This window comes from Macaca nemestrina, assembly GCF_043159975.1.
Source record: "Macaca nemestrina isolate mMacNem1 chromosome 14 unlocalized genomic scaffold, mMacNem.hap1 SUPER_14_unloc_1, whole genome shotgun sequence".
Classification (NCBI taxonomy): domain Eukaryota; kingdom Metazoa; phylum Chordata; class Mammalia; order Primates; family Cercopithecidae; genus Macaca; species Macaca nemestrina.
In genome coordinates, this window is record NW_027257577.1 from 288343 (window position 1) to 310717 (window position 22375).

The 22375-nt window shown below is 49.0% G+C and overlaps 1 protein-coding gene and 1 pseudogene across 1 annotated transcript in view; one reads left to right on the top strand and one right to left on the bottom strand.

The window, feature by feature from the left end:
- Nucleotides 1–22375, bottom strand: part of LOC139361168 (disco-interacting protein 2 homolog C-like) — a 194068-nt gene that overhangs the window by 154219 nt on the left and 17474 nt on the right. The window lies entirely within an intron of this gene.
- On the top strand, nt 10870–20867 carry LOC139361170 (uncharacterized; annotated as a pseudogene).

Below are 22375 nucleotides of genomic sequence, written 5' to 3' on the forward strand. Positions count from 1 at the left end.
TCTCAGCTACTGGGGGACTGAGGCAGGAAAATTGTTTGAACCCAGGACGCAGAGATTGCAGTGAACTGAGATTGCACCATTGCACTCCAGCCTGGGCAACAAGAGTGAGACTCCATCAAAAAAAAAAAAAAAGAAAAGAAAAGAAAGAAAGAGGAAAGAAAGAAAGAAAGAAAGAAAGAAAGAAAGAAAGAAAGAAAGAAAGAAAGAAGGAAAGAAAGAAAGAAAGGAAGGAAGAAAAAGAAAGAAAGAAAGAAAGAAAGAAAGAAAGAAAGAAAGAAAGAAAGAAAGAAAGAAAGAAAGAAAGAAAGAAAGAAAGAAAGAAAGAAAGAAAGAAAGAAAGGAAGGAAGGAAAGAAAGAAAGGAAAGGAGAAGAGAAGAGAAAAGAAAAAAGAAAAGAAAAGAAAGAAAGAAAGAAAGAAAGAAAGAAAGAAAGAAAGAAAGAAAGAAAGAAAGAAAGAAAGGAAGGAAAGAAAGGAAAAGAAAAGAGAAGAGAAGAGAAAAGAAAAAAGAAAAGAAAAGAAAGAAAGAAAGAGAAAGAAAGAAAGAAAGAAAGAAAGAAAGAAAGAAAGAAAGAAAAAGAAAGAAAGAAATGATTCTCACAACACTGTCAACATCTTCAGTTCTTCCCGAGGGTAGCATAAAATTATCACACACAACGTAAACTCAATCAGATTAACGTTCTTTCCTCACCAATCCATACCTAAATCCTTATTTCAAACTGGCCCCCAATTTTTCAGAATTTAAGAAGACTGAGAGGAATAACCACGAACAAGCAAGGTTTACGCAGACGTCAGTCTTCCCAACTCTCGCTCAGGAGCTCACCCCAAACTCCTCCTATGGAATCAGCCTGGATAACAGTCCCTGGTGGCCTCACAAGAACAGAGGCTCCCACGAACCCACGACAGACCCCACCATTCAGCCCCAGGCAGAGGAGGGAGGCGGATGGTCACGAAAGCCGGAAACGCAGGCAACTGTGACTTGTCTGACCTAATGTAGGCGATTGGGATAAAAAACAAGGCACATCCACCAGTGAATGGGGTGCGCTCCCAGCTGGCTGCGCAGAGGCTGTGGATATGAAGGAACTCACTTCCCTGCACACTGAAGTCCATCAGCGTCTCCACATCGACCGCACCTGGGCTCTGCTCACCCCTCACAGACTAGGATGAGAGTGGCCGCGTCTGGATAGAATGTCAAGGACGGATGGACAGACATCCTGGACAGACACTGTACAGAGACCAGGGGCTGGGCAGGGGGAAGCGGCATAGCCTTGGGGCCAGCAGGGGCAAGGCCGGGAAGCCTCGGTGAAGGCCTGCATCTCCTCATCCAACAGAAGCAGGAGCGGCCACGCAGTGTGGGCTGCAGCTGTCGTGAAGTGGCCAGTGGGACATAGCAGGAGTCCGTGCCCAGCCTTACCCCCAGCCCAGGAGGAGGGGCCCAGCTGCGGGCACTGCCCCGGGAGCCGGCATCCTGAGCCCCCAGGGAAGGCGGGAAATTGCCCCTGGGCACTGGGCGCTCAGGCTGGAGGTGGTGAGACCTCGAGCGAGGCCCTGCAGTCGGGGAGGTGAGGGCAGAGGTGGCCAAACTGAAGCTCAGTGAAGGGCTTTGTCAGGAAAGGCCCCCAGAGGCTGCCTCACCAGCCCGGGGGAGGTTACTTCCGGCCCAGAGGCTCAACAGGGCCCTCGGTGGTGACGTTTAACCTTGTCCTCTGACACAGGACCATCGAGACAGGGTCACTCAAACCTCTGCCAAGCTCTGCACCCAAATGAAGCTGTTACCACAGACGCTGAGGCAGGCAGTGCTCATCTCAAATCTGCACAAGTGGTTTCTTTAGCCAGTTCTCCAAATTCTTAATGACAAACCACACTAAACGTGTGTTTTCAGCATCACCTATGCTCATAGCTATGTATAAAATAACTATCACAAGGAAAACTAGGTGGTGAACCCAGGAGGAGGAAATCCCCATGACGAGTCGAGAGAACACCAACGGACGATTGGCTCTTCCCAGCTGAACCCAAGAGCGCTTGGCTGGGCTCACTTCCGTTCTAATTTCCAGATTTATTTTTACTTTCTCACATTTTCATTATGAAAATGTTCTAACATATTTAAAAAGTGGAAGAACAGTACAACGAGTGGTCAAGTTTTCTCCACGTGGAGCTCCAACAACTGCTAGCATTTCGTTAGATTTGCTTTCTCACTGTCTCTGTAGATCAGACAGAGAGACAGATTTGTTTCTCCTCTGGAGCCACTTGAAGGTGAGAGGCTCCTGCTGCCTCACCGAGTCCTCGGGTACACATTCCCTAGGAATAAGGGCCCCTCTGCAGCCGCAGTACCATCATCGGCAGACAAGAACGATTTCAGAGCATCGTTGTCCAGGTTATGTTCAGGTAGCACAATCGTTCCGAAAACGTCTTTTCTATCGGGGCCACACACTGTGCCGAGTGACTCTCCTTCCCCGTCTTAGTCAGGGACAGCCTCGCACCCCTTTTATCTGTGATCTTCACTTTTCGAGAGTCCGGGGCCATTGTCCTGCAGTATATCCCCTACCCCAGAGGCATCTGTTTCTAGGGCCATCATTAAATTCCCTACTATGCACCTCCATTCCCTGTAAACAGGAAGTTTCAGTCTCGAGGCACGATCACCTTCTGTCAAACGCTTCTCAGCAGCTTCCGGGTGAGGCTGCTGGTTCACGAGGGGTGCGAGCTCCTACTCCTGGTCACTGATGGCGTGGCCGCGACCAGTACCACATCCCGAATCAGAAACGTCTGGAGGGGCCGCGGGCAGCCGAGACACCTGGAGATGTGAACGGCACAGGCGTGGGGCAAGAACAAGGTCAAATCATAACGGAACGTCTGATTCCAGACAGTCCCACCTGGGTAAGATGGTGACATCTCCCTAGCAAGTATCTGAAGCCAGAAAGTACGACAGAAAATTCATGACCTGCCTTCGTTCACCCAGGCTGCTCTAACAACACACCACAGGCTGAGCAGGGGCTGGCGAACGACACAAGTTCATTTCTCACAGCTCTCAGTCTCAGTCTCAGGCTGGGAAGTCCATAGTCAAGGCCTGACAGGTTTGCCTGGTGAGGGCTTCCTGGTTCATAGACGGCGCCTTCTCACTGGGTCCGCACACTGTGGAAGGAGCGAGGGAGCTCTCTGTAGTCCCTTTTTTGAGGGCACAAATCCCATTTATGAGACCCTTACAACATCCTCACCGCCCAAAGCTCCCCCTCCTAACACTATCTCCTCGCGGGTGAGGATTCCAACTTGTGAATCTTGGGGAGACACAAACATTACAAAAGCCCATCATTTAATTTTTTTAAAGGCATTTTTGCTTCTACAAAGTCTCAAGATAAAATCAAAAGAAAGAGGTCTGAGTCAATCCACACAGTTCTCCCAAAAAGGGAAGTGATCAATTGCCACCACTTTTTATCTGAGACCCGCTGGGTGCCCCGGTCTGCACGACTGATTCTAAATCGCCGTCCTCTCCTCTGCCACTCAGAGGTCAGAGTCAGTCCAGAGCTCAACACCAAGGCAGAGCTGACTGAAAGATACCAGCTAATCCAGTAAGACAAGCCAAGACTCCTGCCCAAGGCCTAATCCTTTCCCCAGGGAAACATGGAAGGGCCAGACACCTGGCAGCCCTTCCTTCCTGCTCTAAAGCCCCAGAGACACAGCCCCGCCAGGTGTGTGCCTCGGGCAATGCACGGTAATGTCAGTTGGGCACCGAGTCTGAGAACATGTTCTCAAGTAAAAATGAAAACAAGACTGCTGAGAAAAGTTCATGCTTAATCACCTCTGTGCTAAATTCTAAATGCAATGTTATTTCAGAGTTAGGTGGAAGTAATTCCTTAAAAATATATATGAACAGTGACTAGCAACCAGGGTGATAAGTACTCAATATGTGTTTGATGAATAAATGAATTTTTAAAATTTATGAAAAGAACACGCTCTATTTAGGAGAATTCTATTTAATTGGACGTCCTAACTATACAGTGACTCCTTCGTGCTGACAGCAGAGTTTGCTTCAGTTAACTCAAAAAATGGTAAGTCACTCTAACAGGAAACCAAAAGGCTTTACAGAGAGTCCAATTATGGTGCCAATTCAACTGTGCATGGCAATTTCACCTTAATATTTAAATTCTCGAAGCACCATACTCAGAAAACAAGACATAACAGACGTAAATGCATCGCCTGAAGCACCGTCATCTAGAATTTGACAAAGTTTGACTGTGAGTTTCAAGAAAAGGGTTGACGAGGCCAAGAAGTTCCTTCCCCTCTCCACTTACCTCCCATTTTGGTGACCCACTTCATGCAGAGAAATTCCTGTTTCAGGTTTGCAGGCATTGGAGCAATCCTGGTATCTATTTCCCCAAGACACCAACAGGCTGAAGTCTGCAGGGTGCACATACTGAAAATCACAGGAGCACTGCAGTGGCGGAAAGAGGTGCCCGTGAAGACGTCATCCTTTCCAAGACAGGCTCTGATTCTGCCTCCAGGCCCTTTTGCAAAACGCCATTGCTACAAATTCACAGCCACCAGGAGGAAACACACAAAAGACCCCACTGCCCTCCTGGCTTCCCAGAAGGCCTCAGAAGGACGAGACACGGAGGCTGCGTGCAATCCTGGACCCTCCTCCCTGCATTCAGTTTGACGCGTGTCACTTGTTTGACTGACGGAGGTCCCACAATGGGCACAAGGAGACCCGTCAGGTCAAGAGGGTGCTGCCCGGCTCATGGTCCACACATGGGGATCTGTCAGGTCAGGATGCCCGGCTCACGGTCCACACATGGGCACCCGTCAGGTCAGGAGGGTGCTGCGCAGCTCTCAGTATCAGCCACATATGCACATTCTCCACTGAAGCCACTGCATGAAACCACTGCATGAAGCCACGCTGGAAGCACTTTCTGGCAGGTTTAGGAAGCTCGTGTCCAAGGTCATTAAACACATGGCAAGCTCGCCTTGGAGGCATTTTACTTTGCTTATGACAATGAAGCATTCTCATTGCACTGAATAAAGCACGCTTTCTTGTTCAGTGCCTCTTTGAAATAGGCATTTTGTGCCTGTCTTACAGATTACATCAAGGCCCTAATACATTTAGACCCTTGTCTCAGGTACACACAAAGCAGCGGCATCTCTAGAACGTGTTTTGGACCACGGGAGGAAACCAAATCGCAGCATTATCCATTGATGTTGCTTAAAGTGTATTTCCAAATGTGTCTCCCGAGCCCGGCCATTGTTCACGGCTTCCGCTGACCACACGCCATCTGCTGGGCACTCTGTGCACTTTCTCCCACACCCGCCACACCTGTGGTCCTGTGCCTGTCCCTCCACACGTCCCCACGTGGCTAAATCTCCCACACTCACCACACCTGTGGGCCTGTGCCTGTCGCTCCAGGCGTCCGCACCTACCACGCGGCTAACGTACACCTCTCACAGGCGGCAAGTGCCTGAACATCCCCATGGCTGGAGGGGCTCCGGGTAGGTTCTACAGAACCCACAGACAGGCATGGCCACCCCGCCCACGGCCACCAGAGGCTTTGCTTTGTCTCTAGAGGTGCCTTCGATGAGGCGACATGGCAGGTGACCCAGTGTTAGGTAATTAACACTCAGGAAATCACGGCGGTCCTACCTTTAGAACTCACCTCTCTCCCCAGCACTACATCACGAAGGGTGGGTCGCCAGAGCTGCGGAAGAGATGCCCAAGGCTCCCTCCTGCCCTGACAGGCTGGGACACTGCTCCCCTCTGTTGGTTTCTCACCGCACCTCAATAAACTGAGCTCACAGCAAGAGGTGGGCATGGGCTGAGTAGAAACACACAGCAGACCCCGGGTGGACAGGACGGAGGACAAGGGTGCTTGCGGAGACGAGGGTGTGCCCCAGGAAGAAGGTGCACGCGGGGTAGAGGGGGCACGCGGGGAAGAGGGTGCACACGCTCTGAGAACCTGGTGGCAGCAAGGCCGGTCAAGGCTGAACTCCAACAGAGGCAGCAGCAACGGTGTTGGGCAAGTCACAGAGAAAGCACCACCCAGAGGGGCTGCAAGAACCAGCAGCAACCCCAACCCAACGTGCTCATCGAACTAGGCACACGCACACGCTGTGGACACGTGTGAATATGTTCCAATTAATGTGATGTTACGTAATAATCAACAATGTTAATCCCACGACTTCATTACATGGCATCTGGCACATTGAGACTTTTTATTCTGTCTCTCTTCCTATACAAAGAAGTGAAAATAGGTCCAAGATCATTCACAACAAATTATTGCTAATTGCGAAAAAAAAAAAAAATTCTACCCTCACCTTGGAGGCTCTCAAGGCAACAGCTCGTTCTTTGAGGTCATGGTTTGGACGCTCTCCGGACCCCTAGGTGGATCTGAAACTGCAAGGAATCCCCTAACGGGCAGTTTTGGGGCCAGTACTGACGCCAGCCATACATCCAGGCAGGTCTTGGCAGGTTGCTCCGTGACCTCGGCTGGTTCACTAACCTTTTCTTGCACTCAGAACCCGCCAGGAACGAGGGCACCGGCCCGCACGTCTCTGCTCCCAAGGCTACATCCCCTATGTTCTGCTGCACTCTGGGTTCCATGCCTTAGATCCCAGGCACCTTAAAGTTGACGTTTCCCCACCAGCCCTCATGAAGATGATACTCAGATAACGTCCTTCCTCTCCCACCTGGTCAGTACCCAGGGAGAAAGGAACCCGGGTCTCAGTTTGATTTTCTGCCAGTCCATCAAAAAACAGCTGGCCAGCAGCACTGGTTCACAGCACTGCCAGGTTACCCGTGAGGAAAACAAAGCAAAACGAGATATACTCAAGTCAGCTGCGGCAAGTGCTCCCACATCCCTGCTCCAACAAGGAAAGACAGGAGGCCGGGAGTGTGGCTCACATCCCTTGTCCTTCCTTGTTGGGTCAGGGGTACAGAAGCATTTTGGGAGACTGAGGCAGGACAAATGCTTGAATTTGAGACCAGCTTGGGCAAAATAGCAAGACCCCGTCTCTACAAAAAAAAAAAAAAAAAAAAAAAATTAGCCAGGTGTGGTATCGTGCCTGTAGTCCCAGATACTCAGGGGGCTGAGGTGAGAGGATCACCTGAGTCCAGGAGGCGGAGGTTGCAGGGAGCCAAGACTGCACCACTGCACTCCAGCCTGGGCATCAGGATGAGACCCTGTATCAAAACAACAACAACAACAACAAAAGATAAGAAATACAGGAGACACTAATAATTCCAAATAGTGCCTGCTAATTTGAAATCTTTTCCAGATATGGTGAAGGAAATCATTTTGCTTCCTACACCCATTCTAAGGAAACATTTCTGTTTTTCTGCTATACAATTTGGTAACCTGCCATTTCAGATCCTGGTCTCTGTAAGCAGGACTTGCTGGAGTGCCAGCAAAGCAGCGCTCTGAAACCTCAGCATCCTCAGGCCCACCTGGAGGGCAGGTGAAGGATTCTGGGCCTCCACCTCCAAAAGTCACACTGGGGTGAGGCAGGTCTGGGGTGAGGCAGGGTTTGCACTTCTAATGCATTCCAGTCTAGGGCCACACCACCCTAAACACGCCCATCTCATCTAATGCATAGCAGAGGGAGAAGCCACGTGGGGCAGCTCACAGAGCAAGCATCCAGGCACCAGGTCACCAGTTGTCTATTTAAATGCAAACCCATCAAACAGCTTAAGTCAAACAGGTTCACCCTCCTAACACATTGGTCAACACAGCTAGTGATAAATATCACTGCTGTTAGACCTTCTGCTCACTGATGACCAGAGCAATGGCCTGAAGCATCAAAGCTGAAGGGTGTGTACCACAGTCAGGGTTCTGCACACCCCCATCCCAGGCCATCTCACACGGGTGCCTTCACCGGCACCGGGGTCTCACAGACCAGCTCCACGCTCACACTTACTGGGACACAACCACCCTTTCAGCCCTTCATGCTTCTGTACCCTATAGCAGTGTTCAAGGGAGGCTAATTTAAGAAACAAATGTAATACGGACATCTGTGAACTTTTCCTCTATATCCACTGTGTGGCCGTCCAGAAAGAGAAATATTAAAAAGAAAAAGAAGATTTAAGAGTCAAACACAGGGCCGGGTGCAGTGGCCCATGCCTGTAATCTCAGCACTTTGGGAGGCCAAGGCGGGCGGATCACATGGGGCCAACAGTTTAAGACCAGCCGACCAACATGGCAAAATCCTGTCTCTACTAAAAATACAAAAATCAGCCAGGCATGGTGGCACACGCCTGTAATCCCAGCTACTAGGGGGGCTGAGGCAAGAGAATTGCTCGAACTGAAAGACAGAGGTTGCAGTGAGTGGAGGTTGAAGTGAGCCAAGATCATGACACTGCACTTCAATCTGGACAACAGAGCAAGACTCCGTCTCAAAAAAACAAAAACAAGCCAGGCACGGTGGCTCATGCCTGCAATCCCAGCACTTCAGGAGGCCAAGGCGGGTGGATCACAGTGTCAGGAGATCGAGACCATCCTGGTTAACACTGTGAAACCCCGTCTCTACTAAAAATACAAAAAATTTAGCAGGGCGTGGTGCGGACACCTGTAGTCCCAGCTACTCGGGAGGGTGAGGCAGGAGAATGGCGTGAACGCGGGAGGCAGAGCTTTCAGTGAGCCTGGATCGCACCACTGCACTCCAGCCTGTGTGACAGAGAGAAACTCCATCTCAAAAAAAATAACAACAACAACAACAACAACAACACAGAAACTCGTGGAACAAGCCCTTGCCCCACTCCATGTCAGCTGTGCTGTGTCACCCAGGAGCATGCCAAGCTCAAAGAGTCATCCACCTGCCTTGTGTAAACGATGTCACTACTCGAATCACAGAGACTGAGATTCCCTAGCCCTCGCCATGTGGCTTAACAGGCATACAGATTCAACACCTTCTGGAAAGGTGATGTGTCAGGTTTAACTAAGATTTGTTTTGTTCTGAAAAGAGCAGGGGCACGTTCCCAGGTGAGGGGACTCCAGGAAACACTGGCTGTGTCCGATGGGCCCTCACCTGGAGAAACAAGTGCTCGACTCCTCCACCCTCCACCCGGACTCAGCAGGAAAGGGGTGCAGAGCTGAAGACAGACTCGTCTATAAAACCCTCAAGGGTTGTATCCAGGAGCTACTCACTGCCCGGTGCCGCCGCACCCTGCCCCCCTGTGCAGGTACCAGAGCTGCTGTCCAGCCTTCCCCAGGCTCTCCACGTCTCCTTCCACTCCACGCCAACCTGCACCACCCAACGCCCCACCGTCACTTACTGACCACCCGCCTCAACTCCCGCATAGCCTGGAAACTACAAAGCTGCCTGGCAGCAAGAGGGGACAGGCATCGACCGCACCAGCCAGGTGGCACCTGCTCCCACCAGACTACAGGGTCACAGCGCCTGCCTCATGGAGCCGTTGTTATGCACAAGTACAGTGGGAAATCAATGCAGCTTTAGCTTTACTTTGGTGCTAAATTAACTTTATAACACTTGGTTATAACATACATTAATTTGTACAGCAATTACTAAAATAACAACTCATAATGCATTCATTTACCATATTAAGCCAAGCAACTGAAAAACCAAACACACAGCAGAATTTTATAGGACCGTAGTAGTTTTTGTTAGGCTGTCAAATAATTTTAAGCTCAAAATTAAAGTAATTAAATCTGTGACTCTCAACTGGGGGAGGTGGGCACACACAGAGGGGGGAAGGTAAAATCCTTTTTTTCTTCCAAACCTCACACAGACCCACTCAGCTGGTAATTTCCATTGCTGGAATTATGTCCTGTTTCTTAGGTTAAAAATAACTGCCTTCATGCCTATTAAAAATAATGTTTCTTCCTTTCCTGAGTGATTGTGAAATGAGCCATGGTGGCAAGGTAGGCACGAACAGAGGGAAACTGAGTCCATGTCCACATTTGATGGTGGACGAGAACAGAAGGAAATTGGGTCCACACCCACATTTGATGGTGGGTGAGAACAGAAGGTAACTAGGTCCACATCTATATTTGATGGTGGGCAAGAACAGAGGGAAACTGAATCCGTGTCCACATTTGATGGTGGGCAAGAACAGAGGGAAAGTGTGTCCAAGTCCACATTTGATGGTTAGCCAGAACATGGGGAAGCTGGGTCCACGTCCACATTTGATGATGGGCGAGAACAAGGGGAAACTGGGTCCACGTCCACATTTGATGGTGGCTTTTAATGCACTGCAGCCTGTGTCCCTTTGACCTTCACGAATTTTCAGGTAGTAAGAAAGCAATTTTTCGTATTGGAAAGGAGAAAACTAAGTGGCTGCAAAATAATATAATTTCCTTAAAGCAAAACAACAGAGAATCAACTTTGACTTTTTCCACATTACCCAGTACTTCTAAGACTCAGGGTTTTGTCATGTTACAGCAAATGCCGTTCATGAGGGGGAAATTGGAAGTCAGAACAGTGTGTGCTATTCAACTTCTCAATGAATAATTAACTCAAATGGGTTCAGAGTGCTATAAAATGAAATTAATTTGTTTTTAGTTTAACCCCAAATCTCCAATCCTTTGCCAAATGATCCTCTATGTATCCTACATAAAGGACAGGGTCTTTCTGGCAGAAAACCATTAAAAGTTTTATTTTCAGGAAGAGAAGCATACCTTCTTATTATCAAACAGGTGCATGGCCCCCTTGCGGGGAGGTCACCCATCACCCGCATCCCCGTGTGTCACGGTGTTGCCACACACCATTAACGCATCAAAACGGAAAAGGAAATGTAAGCAGTGTTTGCTGTCCAAAGTTCAAGTCAACAACTCCTTATTATGAAGGCACTTCTGAGCCTTTCCTCCTGCATCTGGGAGCTGCCAGCAACCCAGTTCCAGGAGAGAAAATAGCTCGACACCTCCTGCAGCTCATGGAGTTCTCTTGTTGGGACAAGGTCCCCCCCAGCAGAGAGGAGCCCCCAGCAGGGTCAACACTGGAGGTCCTGGGGGTGGGTGGTGCTGGGGAGGCCATGCGGGGAGGGCTGTTCCCTGTTCCCTTCCCCTCAGGAGACAGCTGGCCCAAGGTGACACAGCACCGGATGGGATTTCAGGGTCAGGGACCACGGAGCCCGGGGCTGTGGACCACACCAGCCCAAAGCCACTGCATGCCCCAGACCGGGGCTGTGGACCACACCAGCCCACGGCCACTGCATGCCCCAGATCAACACGAGAAGATTGCAGCCCAACAACATCTTCATCTACGGTAGGTGCCACGGTTATCGTTCCTAAGAGAGTCCATGGCCACTTCTACCAGGTGCCCTCCACTCTTCCCCTGCCCCAGCTGGTCCCCCTGTGACAGCTGTGTCTCTGAGAATGGGGTGTAGAGCCAGGGGGAAAACACAAAATAAACCACCTGCTACTAGAAACAGCCTCGCTGTCCTCAGGGAGCCGGTCCCGGGGCCTGCCTCGCTGTCCTCAAGGGGTCGATCCCGGGGCCAGCCTCGCTGGACTCAGAAAGTCGGTTCCAGGACCCCATGAACACCAAATCCAGGCACATTCAAGCCGCACAGGTGGACCTGCCGAACCTGCGTGTACAAAGAGTCGGCCCTCCGACACGCGTTTCACGTGGCAGAACACTGTATTTTCTCCCTGAGTTTGGTTGAAAAAATCCACCTATAAGTTGACCCGCAAAGCTCAAGCTTGTGTTGGACAAGAGTCAACTGTATGCAATTGACACTGATTCCTACCAACAATATCCAGATCTTACCATGACCAGCACCATAAACAGAATGAGCAAAATTTAAAAACTAAAGCAGAGTTTTTTCCTGCGAGTTGGCGCACTGCGTATCCCCTGTGGGAAAGACCACACTGGCTGCTGACCAAACTCCACCGGCCTCTTCCTCCGTCCTGAGGGCATCTTCCTCCATCCTGACAGCAGCCTGGGCTCACCTCAGTCTCAGGGCGGGGAAGGGGGACGCACTGTGCACCCTCCCAGCTCTCCTCCGCCCCTTCCCTCAGGCTGGCCCAAGAGCAGCCTGGACAGTCAGGTGCTGGGGACACCGAGCTGCCCCTCCTCCGCCCACAGCCTCAGGCCACCTGTCTCATCTGTGATTGAGAAATAGAGCTGCAGCTGGAGGCGGGAGGCGGGACACGCTGGGATCTACCCATGGCCAGGCCGAGCTGCTCGGATCACTCAAGCTTCACTTTCGTCACTCGCTCTACCAAATAGACTAGAATAAAATATGCCACGTCCTCCTTTCCACACACTCCCAAGCCTCCCATCCCACTTCCCAGCGCTGACCCCGTAAGAACACTTTGTGCGTCTTTCCAGGTATTTTCTATCCTCCTCAAGCACAGAACCACACTCAGAGTGAATTTTTCTTTTTTTTTTTTTTAACAGAAATGGCACCAGGGCAGATGATGATTTTTTTGGACCATTTCTTTACATTCTTGGGCATTTTCTGCACCAGGACAGATGGGCTCTGCTCTCCTTCCTCCCCGCCCAAAGCTGCCTCACAGCAGCCACACACAGAGCCGTAAACCCTCGCAAGACTGTGGGTGTCTCGGGGTGCCCCACGTCCCCAAAGACCAAGGGTCACAGATCCACATTGTCCAACAACACTTCAGACATGGCCTCGAGCCTGGGAACCCTGCTGGCCAGCCCAGGCCAGCCCCAGAATAGAGGTGTGAGGGGTAACGTCTGCACTTCTTAAAAAAAAAAATAGGCCGGGCGCGGTGGCTCAAGCCTGTAATCCCAGCACTTTGGGAGGCCGAGACGGGCGGATCACGAGGTCGGGAGATCGAGACCATCCTGGCTAACACGGTGAAACCCCGTCTCTACTAAAAAAATACAAAAAAACTAGCCGGGCGAGGTGGCGGGCGCCTGTAGTCCCAGCTACTCGGGAGGCTGAGGCAGGAGAATGGCGTGAACCCGGGAGGCGAAGCTTGCAGTGAGCTGAGATCCGGCCACTGCACTCCAGCCTGGGCGACAGAGCGAGACTCCGTCTCAAAAAAAAAAAAAAAAAAAAAAAAAAAAAAAAAAAATAAGGCAGATATTCAGTGCCACATTTAAAATGGTCATGGCGGCCAGGCACAGTGGCTCATGCCTGTAATGCCAGTACTTTGGGAGGCCAAGGTTGGCAGATCACTTGAGGTCAGGAGTTCAAGACCAGCCTGGCCAACACGGTGAGACCCCTGTCTCTACTAAAAATACAAAAATTAGCTGGGCATGGTGGCAGGCACCTGTAATCCCAGCTACTCAGGAGGCTGAGACACAAGATTCTCTTGAACCCTGGAAGCAGAGGTTACAGTGAGCTGAGATTATGCCACTGCAATCCAGCCTGGGTGACAGAGCAAGACTCTGTCTCAAAAATAAAAATAATAAATAATAACAAAAGAAAAAAATATATATGCATTCCTAGTCCCTTGGAGCTGCAACGACAAAGCTGGTGATATATTTTGGGTGTTCCTAATCAATGTTTTCCATGAACTACACTGGAAGTCTCAACCTTGACCCTGCTACAGTAATCATCTCTTACAAATTAAAACAAGAGCCATAAGTCTGTCTCCTACTAAAATATTCTCATTGAGACATGTTAACAGAATACATTTTTTTGGGTCAGAAAGTATCCCCCAGGGTGGGGAACAGACGGCCCACCAATTGTGCTGTGGCCCTGACCACCAAGGACTCACAAATCATCCACAGCAAGGCTGGCGACTTGAAAAGAACACTAAATTGCTCTTAGACATTAATTCTTAAACCTTGAGAAACCAAAGTTCTCTTTGTAACAGACTTGAAAAAGGATGAAGTCAGGAGTAGCTCAGCAGAGATGCACCAACTCTTACCTGGGAGAGACACCCCTTGCTAATCACGTCTGGATTAACCGATGTGATAAAAGCATCTCTTCCAACAGGGACACAGACTGCAAACAGGAATGCTGTGAACACCTTCCCCAGATAACCCAGTCCTGACCCATCCACCCCTCAAGAGGTCTCCAGACAAGTCCAATAAGGAAATGACCCCACAGCAGATTCAGGTGCAGGCAGTGAGGATAGTGGCATCAGGGAATTCCACCGTAAACGTTGGCAGCATGCAGGGAGGTGAACCCAGCTGGACAGGTGAAGTCAAAAGTGCAGGATGATCTGGCCATTCCAAATATGCAGGGCATTCCAATTTTGTTAAAATGAAACCAAGCCTTTGAAAAGGCCTGGACTTCCCACAATGTATGGTATTCATAGTGTGGAGGGCACTGTAGAGAAGTTATCAGAGGGTTCATGACGGCAAGATCCACGGAGGCTCTGCCATGTGCCAGGTATGAGACAACTATTTACATAAAACACCTCATTTCACCCTACACAGAGTCCACAGACTGCTCCACAGTCTCCCAGGTAAGAGTTGGTGCATCTCTGCTGAGCTACTTCTGACTTCATCATTTCTCAACTGCTTCATGTTTCACCCTACACAGAGTCCACAGACTGCTCCACATTTCACCCTACAGAGTTCACAGATTGCTCCACATTTCACCCTACAGAGTCCACAGACTGCTTCACATTTCACCCTACAGAGTCCACAGACTGCCCCACATTTCACCCTACACAGAGTCCACAGACTGCCCCACATTTCACCCTACACAGAGTACAGAGACTGCTTCACAGAATACTACCAAAGGGGACCATCAAATGATCCCCAAGAAGTAATGAGCGCCTTAAAAGTAAGAAAGCCAACCTCCTCCCCCTCTCTTAATGCCCTCTCCTCATTTCCGCAGAACCAAAGAAATATGAAGGGCCAGTGACGCCCCACTCAAGAACGCTCTCCTGGTGGTTACACTCTGTACATAGGGAGCACAACACTGCTCCGTGCTGCGCGAGGCTACTATTCTATCGTACACTAGTACGATCTGTTTGTTCTATTCTATACTATTCCATTCTCTACGATAGAATACTACAGCTTCATTCGATACTATAAAATACTGTACTATCTGTTCTATTCTATTCTATTTTCTTCTATACGGAAAGCAGTTAGCCAGCTTGCTTTAGGCGGATAGTAAGGGAAGGGTCCCAGAGAGCCTCCAGCCCATGTTTCGTGCAGATAGGGGAACTTGCACGGGGGTCTCGCCTAAACATGCTCACAGCAGACTAAGGATCCCCATGCACACGAGGGAATGGGGTGGAACCACCAGAAATTTGCTCCTTAGACAGGGAGCCCAGCCCCATCAGCTTCTATATAAAAGCCCTTGTAGTCAACTGGGAAGGGGGCAACCAGCAACCTGCTCTCAGGACCCCTCTTTTCGCTGAGAGCTTAACTTTTAGCTTAATAAGTTCCGCTGCACTCACTCTTCGATGCCCCCGTGCCTGTTTCTTCCTGGTCATGAGACAAGAACCTGGACCCAGCTGAGCTAAAGAGCAAAACTCCTGCGTCAGTGCTACCGAACACTATCCTCTCTGTTCTGTGCCATGCGACTCTACTATTCCACACCACACTACTTAATATTAATACTATGCTGTGTGTTCTAATCTAGACTGTATTATGCTATGCAATACTACGTCATTAGTTCAACTGTATACTCTACAATACTATCCCACTTGTTCTATTCTAGACCATGTAACACTATTTGTCCTATTGTATACTATACTACATAATGTTACAATGTTTCTTCTATTCTATGCTACCCTATATAACATTATACTATTTGTTCTATTCTGAGCTACTCTATGTAATTCTAATCTGTTTGTTCCATTCTATACAATACCTTGCATCATTTTACCATGTTCCACGATACAAGAGTAGAGTCAGTTATACTTTCATAATCTTTTTTCCAAGCTCTTACCCAGTAAGAAATGTGATGTTTTACTATGCCTCACATAAATGCCCATTTCATGATAATCAATGCCATTTCCTATGGTTGTAGAATTCTGTCTCTATGATTCTAATGATACGGCTTCTTTGGGCTTTTCTGTAAGTCCTTTGCAGTGTCTGGTTTCCTAGTGAAAAGATGACTAAGGTCCCGATAAGATCCTACAAAACCAGCATCCACACAGGCTCACCTGTGTGCACACTGCTGGACTCCGTGTTGAAGGAGGGACAGGAAGACAGACGGCTGTCGGTGGATGGAAGGCAACAAGCACAGAGTAGATTCCAGAACTGAGACAGGTACCAAGGCTCTGGCACAGCTGAGGGTCGATCCCAATTCTAGCCTCTCACAGAAAGGCAGAGGAGACTTAGCACAAAGAGCATGGAACTTTGCTTTAATAAAGCAAATGCTTACCATCCACTATGAGGAGCTCAAGGAGAAATGGCAGTAGGCTCTACTAATAACTACTGCTTTAAAAAATGGAAGGGAGAGGGTACATTTTCACATGGGCCAGGTGAAAAGTTGGCTGGACCTGCCGCTGGACCTGACACTGGACCTGACACTGGACCTGCCGTTGGACATGCCCCTGGACCTGCCGCTGGACCTGCCGCTGGACCTGTTCCTGGACCTGATGCTGGACCTGCCGCTGGACCTGATGCTGGACCTGACGCTGGACCTGACACTGGACCTGCCACTCGGTCTGCTACTGGACTGCTAACAAATGCTGCAGATTTTTATGGAGAGAAAAGTACAATGCGTCTGAGAGCAGCTGTCTCAGCTCTGGATGAAGCCGGCAGAACAAGGAAGCAGCAGAGAGGCTGGTATCATTCAGTGGGCAGAGTCAATGACCCTCCTCTAAGTCCAGCAAAGCTCAACCTGCATGTCTGCAACTAGAAATACCAATCGTAAGCCAGACCTCCTGGCAAATATCATTGACCCGCTGTAATTCTGTGTGGTGTATTATGTCCCATGTACAGGAAATCATTCACAAACCCTTTAACCAGGAAGTACTAAGATGACTTTTAATGCAATATAACACTTTTGCACCCATTTAACATATATTTAACCCCAGGGGTATAAATATATATTTTATAGAACATCAGGCATGTTTACCTAATGGCTCGAACTTTCACAATGTCTCTCTCCCTGAGAGGACAGTGGAGGATCCCATGCACTGTCTCCAGGAACATGCCCCTCCCAGAGAGGATTCACAAATCAAATGTGCACATGCACGCATGCACAGACACATATCACACACACACATACACATGGACACGCACACCTACATGCAATACATACATTCACACATGCACACACATTCACATAATACCAACACAAAACACATGCATACACATACACACAACACTCAAACACACACGCACAAACATACACGCAACGCTCAAACAAACACGCACAAGCATGCACACAACACTCAAACACACATGCATATACATACACATTCTGACACACATACATATGTAAATGCATAGACATAACATGCACAAATATACATGTATAACTATACACACACGAGCATCCATGCATGCCTACTTGCACATGTGTGCAGTCGTGCCTAAACATGTAACACATGCACACACATACATGCAACACAAATACACATGCACACATATACACATGCATGCACATATACATCACACACAAAGGCACACATACATGCAGAACACATATACATGCAATACACACTTTCATACACATCAATGCAAACACACATACATATATACACCCCTCAAAGACCCCATTATTCAATTCTAAACAAAGTGGTTTATCCCCCAAATGTACCTTCTCGAAATTAATAAGCTCTACTGCACATTTCTTGTTTCAAATAATGAGGTCTCACACACAGCACACACACATTTATACTCCAATACGTGTGAACATATAAATAGAAATAGGCACACGTGCACGAGGACCCTCTTCTGTAAAGGTATTCTCAAACTTGAACTGAACGAATTCTTCTAATTATAGTCAGAGTCAGTAAAGATATATATTTGACCTCGGAATGATTATACTCGTTCTTTTCGTTACCCCTGGCAACAGCAAGAATGTAAAACAGAGTTGTGTGATACCATGTCACTTATTCAATCCCACTTCCTGGGATCTGACCCACTTGGAATAGCGTTTCTGTCTGAGTGATTTCCTTCTGACTAAAATCATGAGATAATTCCTTCTCTTCCTGTTTTCTCTTTCCCAGGCCTTTTCACTGCCCTTTCCTCATCTCAGAAACGAAATCATACTTGTCAAAATGGAAGGCAAAGAAACAGTCTTAGGAGTGAATCCCACAATGGAATGGACTCAAGAGAGGAAAAAATATTCTTTTTGAAAATGTACAAAAGGAAAAGTCAAGAGGCCTGGGTTCCCTCTCACGACAGAAACAGACGTCAGCATAGCAGGTCACTCAGCACAGTTCAGCTCTGTGTATGAAACAGAGATTCTAGTCCTTGTCCCTGTTTCATGATGTTGCAGTGAAGGAAACAAAACAGACAAAGGGCACAGACTGCAGAAAAGGATTTTAAAAGGATGACTTTTAAAATGTGCACCTGCTTTTCAAGGGCACAATGAGGATATTTTCAAGTATATTAAAGCTGATTTATAAGAGATGGGTATAAAGACTCTACAAGATCATTAGACTTTAGACTTACAAAGAAAACAAATCACATTCTCCTAGCATCACCAGTCAGGTGTTCCACAAATACTAAGAATAGCCACCGCAACGGGATCCACTATGAGGGGTCAAAACATAACCCATGAAGCGTGGCCGAGAGCTCCTATAACCTGATTTCTAGGAATCTAATTTTAAACATCCTCACAGCTAGCACATCACAAAAATACAGAGCTCCAAATGCCGTAACACAAGTGCGAAGAACACCTAGCCAAAAATATACGAGGCATTTCAGGCAAGAATCCCAGAATCAGAAGAACACAAGTTTTCTAAGTTCTTCAAAAGCTGGTGCTGGTTGAGGCTCTTCTGCAGACTTCAACAAAAGACACGCTAGAATTAGCCATTGACAGTAACCCTGAGTCAACACGCACCGTGTTCGGAAAAGCACAAGGCCTGCTCTGGGCTTCAGACCCCTGGGAACTTTCTCTGGACCGCACCGAGTGGTTGACTTTGAGAACTCAAAATAACCAACAACCAGTCCATGAACAGAGAAAGAAGACTGCAGCCTCCCTGGGGACCTGGCTCCATGCCTGCCCGCTTTCTTCCGGATACCTTTGCCCTTCCCGGCTCCCTGCTTCACCTGGAGACGCTCTGGGTTCAGGCCCCTCTCCAGCTGTGTCTTGGTCCACGGCTGGCTGCCCGTGTGAAGCACCAGGCCTTGAAGGACCATCTCCACCTGCTCCCTGCACTTCCCACCCACTTCCGCGAGACCCCCAGGCTCTGGCTGCTCTCAGGGATCAGGGCCGCCAGGCTCCCCTCGCAGGCTCCAACTGGAGTCCTGCCCCCTGGTTTTCAACAACACTTGGGACTTTCTCCTGGAAACTCTCGGCTCTGGGCTTTAGTGAACTGCGCCATCCAGCTCCTCTCTGGACTCTAAGCAGGGCTTTTTCTGGGTCTTCCAACCCTTCCTCCATTTCCAAATGTGGGCTTTCCTTTGGCCTCCTCTCTCCAGACATGCACGCCTCACACTCTGGCTACTTCACCTGCCCTTCTACCTAAGAGGCTCCCAAATGCACCCTGCTCCAGATTTTCCCCAAGCCTCCTCCTGTATTTCCAGACTCGCAGCTTGCAGTGGTGTCTGTAAGTATCTCCGAGTCAGATCCACACTTGCTTCTCCTGATTTCCAGCAAAGCGCAACGCCGACCTCAGGGTGCAGACTCGCAGCTTCTTCCGCCTTCCTGCACTCCCTCTTCCCGTCCTGACCCAGGCACCGAATCGCTCAGCTCACTGGCTGCCTTCTGTCCTCCTCTCGCCACGGCGAGTGCCCTGCATGAGCCTGCTCTGTCCCTCCGGCTCCACGGCGTGCCGCACATCAGAGGCGATTCTCTCCGAAACCCTCAGTGGCTCCCTCGTATCCGACAGGTAAGGACTTCCACATTCTGGCCCCAATCTAACTTTCTGGCCTCAGATATGCACATGCATATTTTATCTATGCAAAGAGAGTACAGGCCTCACACCTGCTCTCATTCCTGGGCTCCTAGCTCCTCCTGAAGGTGCTGTAGGAGCTACCTATGCACTTTCCAAACACTAGTTGAATATGCGCTTGGAGAACATTTACTTGATAATTTTGTGGCATTGCTGGATAACGTGGACAAAGTGAGAACTACGCAGGTGTGTGGATGCTGCCTTGCCCAGACCTCACTTACCCAGACACTCCCAGATGCTCAAGGTGACCAGCCCTATTGGCGCACAGGCAGGCGCAGGCTGCACCCCCACAGCTGGGCCCCGCGAGCTGAACTATAATCATGAAGCAGCTGTTTGCTCCTAAATCTGTGTATGCCGGTGCACTTGTTACACATTACTGAAACCAATAAAGTATGACTCCAAAGAGAGAATAATTGTATGAAAACTAAGTTGGATGCCTTTCAAAGACTTAATATGGGGGAAATTTTTTTTTTCATTTTAATCTTTTCTAAATTGCTATCACATTAGGTATGGGCAAAAAATACACACAACGTTTGAGGAAATAATTTTTAAAGGTTTCAAATGTAACATATCTTGTTTCTCTTGTGTTGCCTATTCTCTTCTAGAAGAATCAAAACTGTGGCAGGTCTGCGATGGCTGTGGTTGAGGAAAGGGGCCACACCCACAGCCAGTAGAACCACGCTCAGCAGCAGCCTAGCCCCCCGTGGAAGAGGCGTGAACACTCTCGGGAGAGGTGGATGTGCACTAACCGTTCCCAGCTCTGATCTCTTTGATTAACTGAATATGGTGATTGGTTTTATCTGAACGTCAGACAAAAGGGTGTCTACGCCCAGGAAAGACTCTAAACACTCTGGACCCTGCTGGGGCAGATGGTGACCTTGACCCAGTGATACCACTCTCCAGTGGGCAGCCAGCCCAGTCTCCTCATCGTAAAGGACATTCATAGCAACACTACGAAAAAGAAACACGACTGTTCTGACCTGGAAAAGTGAAATTTAAAACATTAAATATACAGGTTCTAACTAAGAGGCAGACGGACCGGGCGCGGTGGCTCATGCCTGTAATCCCAACCCCTTGGAAGGCCGTGGTGGGTGGATCACTTGAGGTCAGGAGTTCAAGACCAGCCTGGCCGACATGGTGAAACCCCATCTCTACTAAAAATGCAAAAATTACCCGGATGTGGTGGCGAGCACCTGTAATCCCAGCTACTTAGGAGGCTGAGGCAGGAGAATCGCTTGAACCCGGGAGGTGGAGGTTGCAGTGAGCCGAGATCGCGCCACCGCACTCCAGCCTGGGCAACACTTTCTCAAAAAAAGTAAAATAAAATAAAATAAAATAAAAGGCAGACAAACAAAAGGACATTTCCTCTGATCTTAAAAACAGAAGTATTTGATTCACAGCCTGGATAATTGAAGCTCTGCATAGAAATCACCTAGGGCCCCGCCCTCCCTCACAACTGACTGGGATAGAGGGAAGGAGGGCAGGAGCTGGGCCCCTTATCTACGAGAGGCTCCTCCCACCCTATCCCCTTCCTCAGGAGGGCGGCCTGCCCAGCACAGGCTCCATTCTCCCCAGGTAAGACCCTGGTGTCTCTACAGGAACACCCACCTCCCTTCCCTGCAATCCACTCCAGCTGCTCACGGCCAGCCAAGGGGGGCGCTCTTCAGAGAGGAGCAAACAGCTTCGGGGAGAGCCTGAACTCTCACGTCCCAGGTGTAGCTTGCCAGGGAGCACAGAGGAAGGATGCAGGTCCCGAGAAGGAGGAGGCGCAGGAGGACGATGAGAGAGACAACAGAGACCAGAGAGGCAGACCGCCTAGCGACGCGCTGAGCGCAGGACCTGGCGGAGGCCTCCTGGGGAAGGGCAGAGGCACACATGCTGCTGCTTCTAGGCTGCTCCGGAGGATACAAGCTCGGAAGGGGCTGCAAGGCAGGACTCGCTGAGGAGCAGTCATGTGGATGCCCCGCCTCTCACACGGCACACACTGACAACATGCAACTAACAAACAACACAACACGCATGTACAATGCGCTTATACAACACTGACAACACACAATGCACACAAACACACACAACCTATACAACACATACCAATACATGCAACTCACAACACAATATGCATTTTTAACACTCAGGCAACACACAACCAATACATGCAACTCACAACACAACATGTACGTACAACATACTCATACACACATACAGCACACGTAACTCACATACAACACAACACGCACGTACAATGCACTCATGCAGCACACACAACACACAACTCAGATACAACATGCACATGCAACACACATACGACACACAACACTCATATAACACACAACACACACAACTCACAACACAACATGCACACACAACACTCACACAACATACACACAATACATACAACTCACAACATACACATACAACACACTCATACAGCTCACGTACAAAACATGCAACTCACGTTCAACACAACATGCACGTACAACA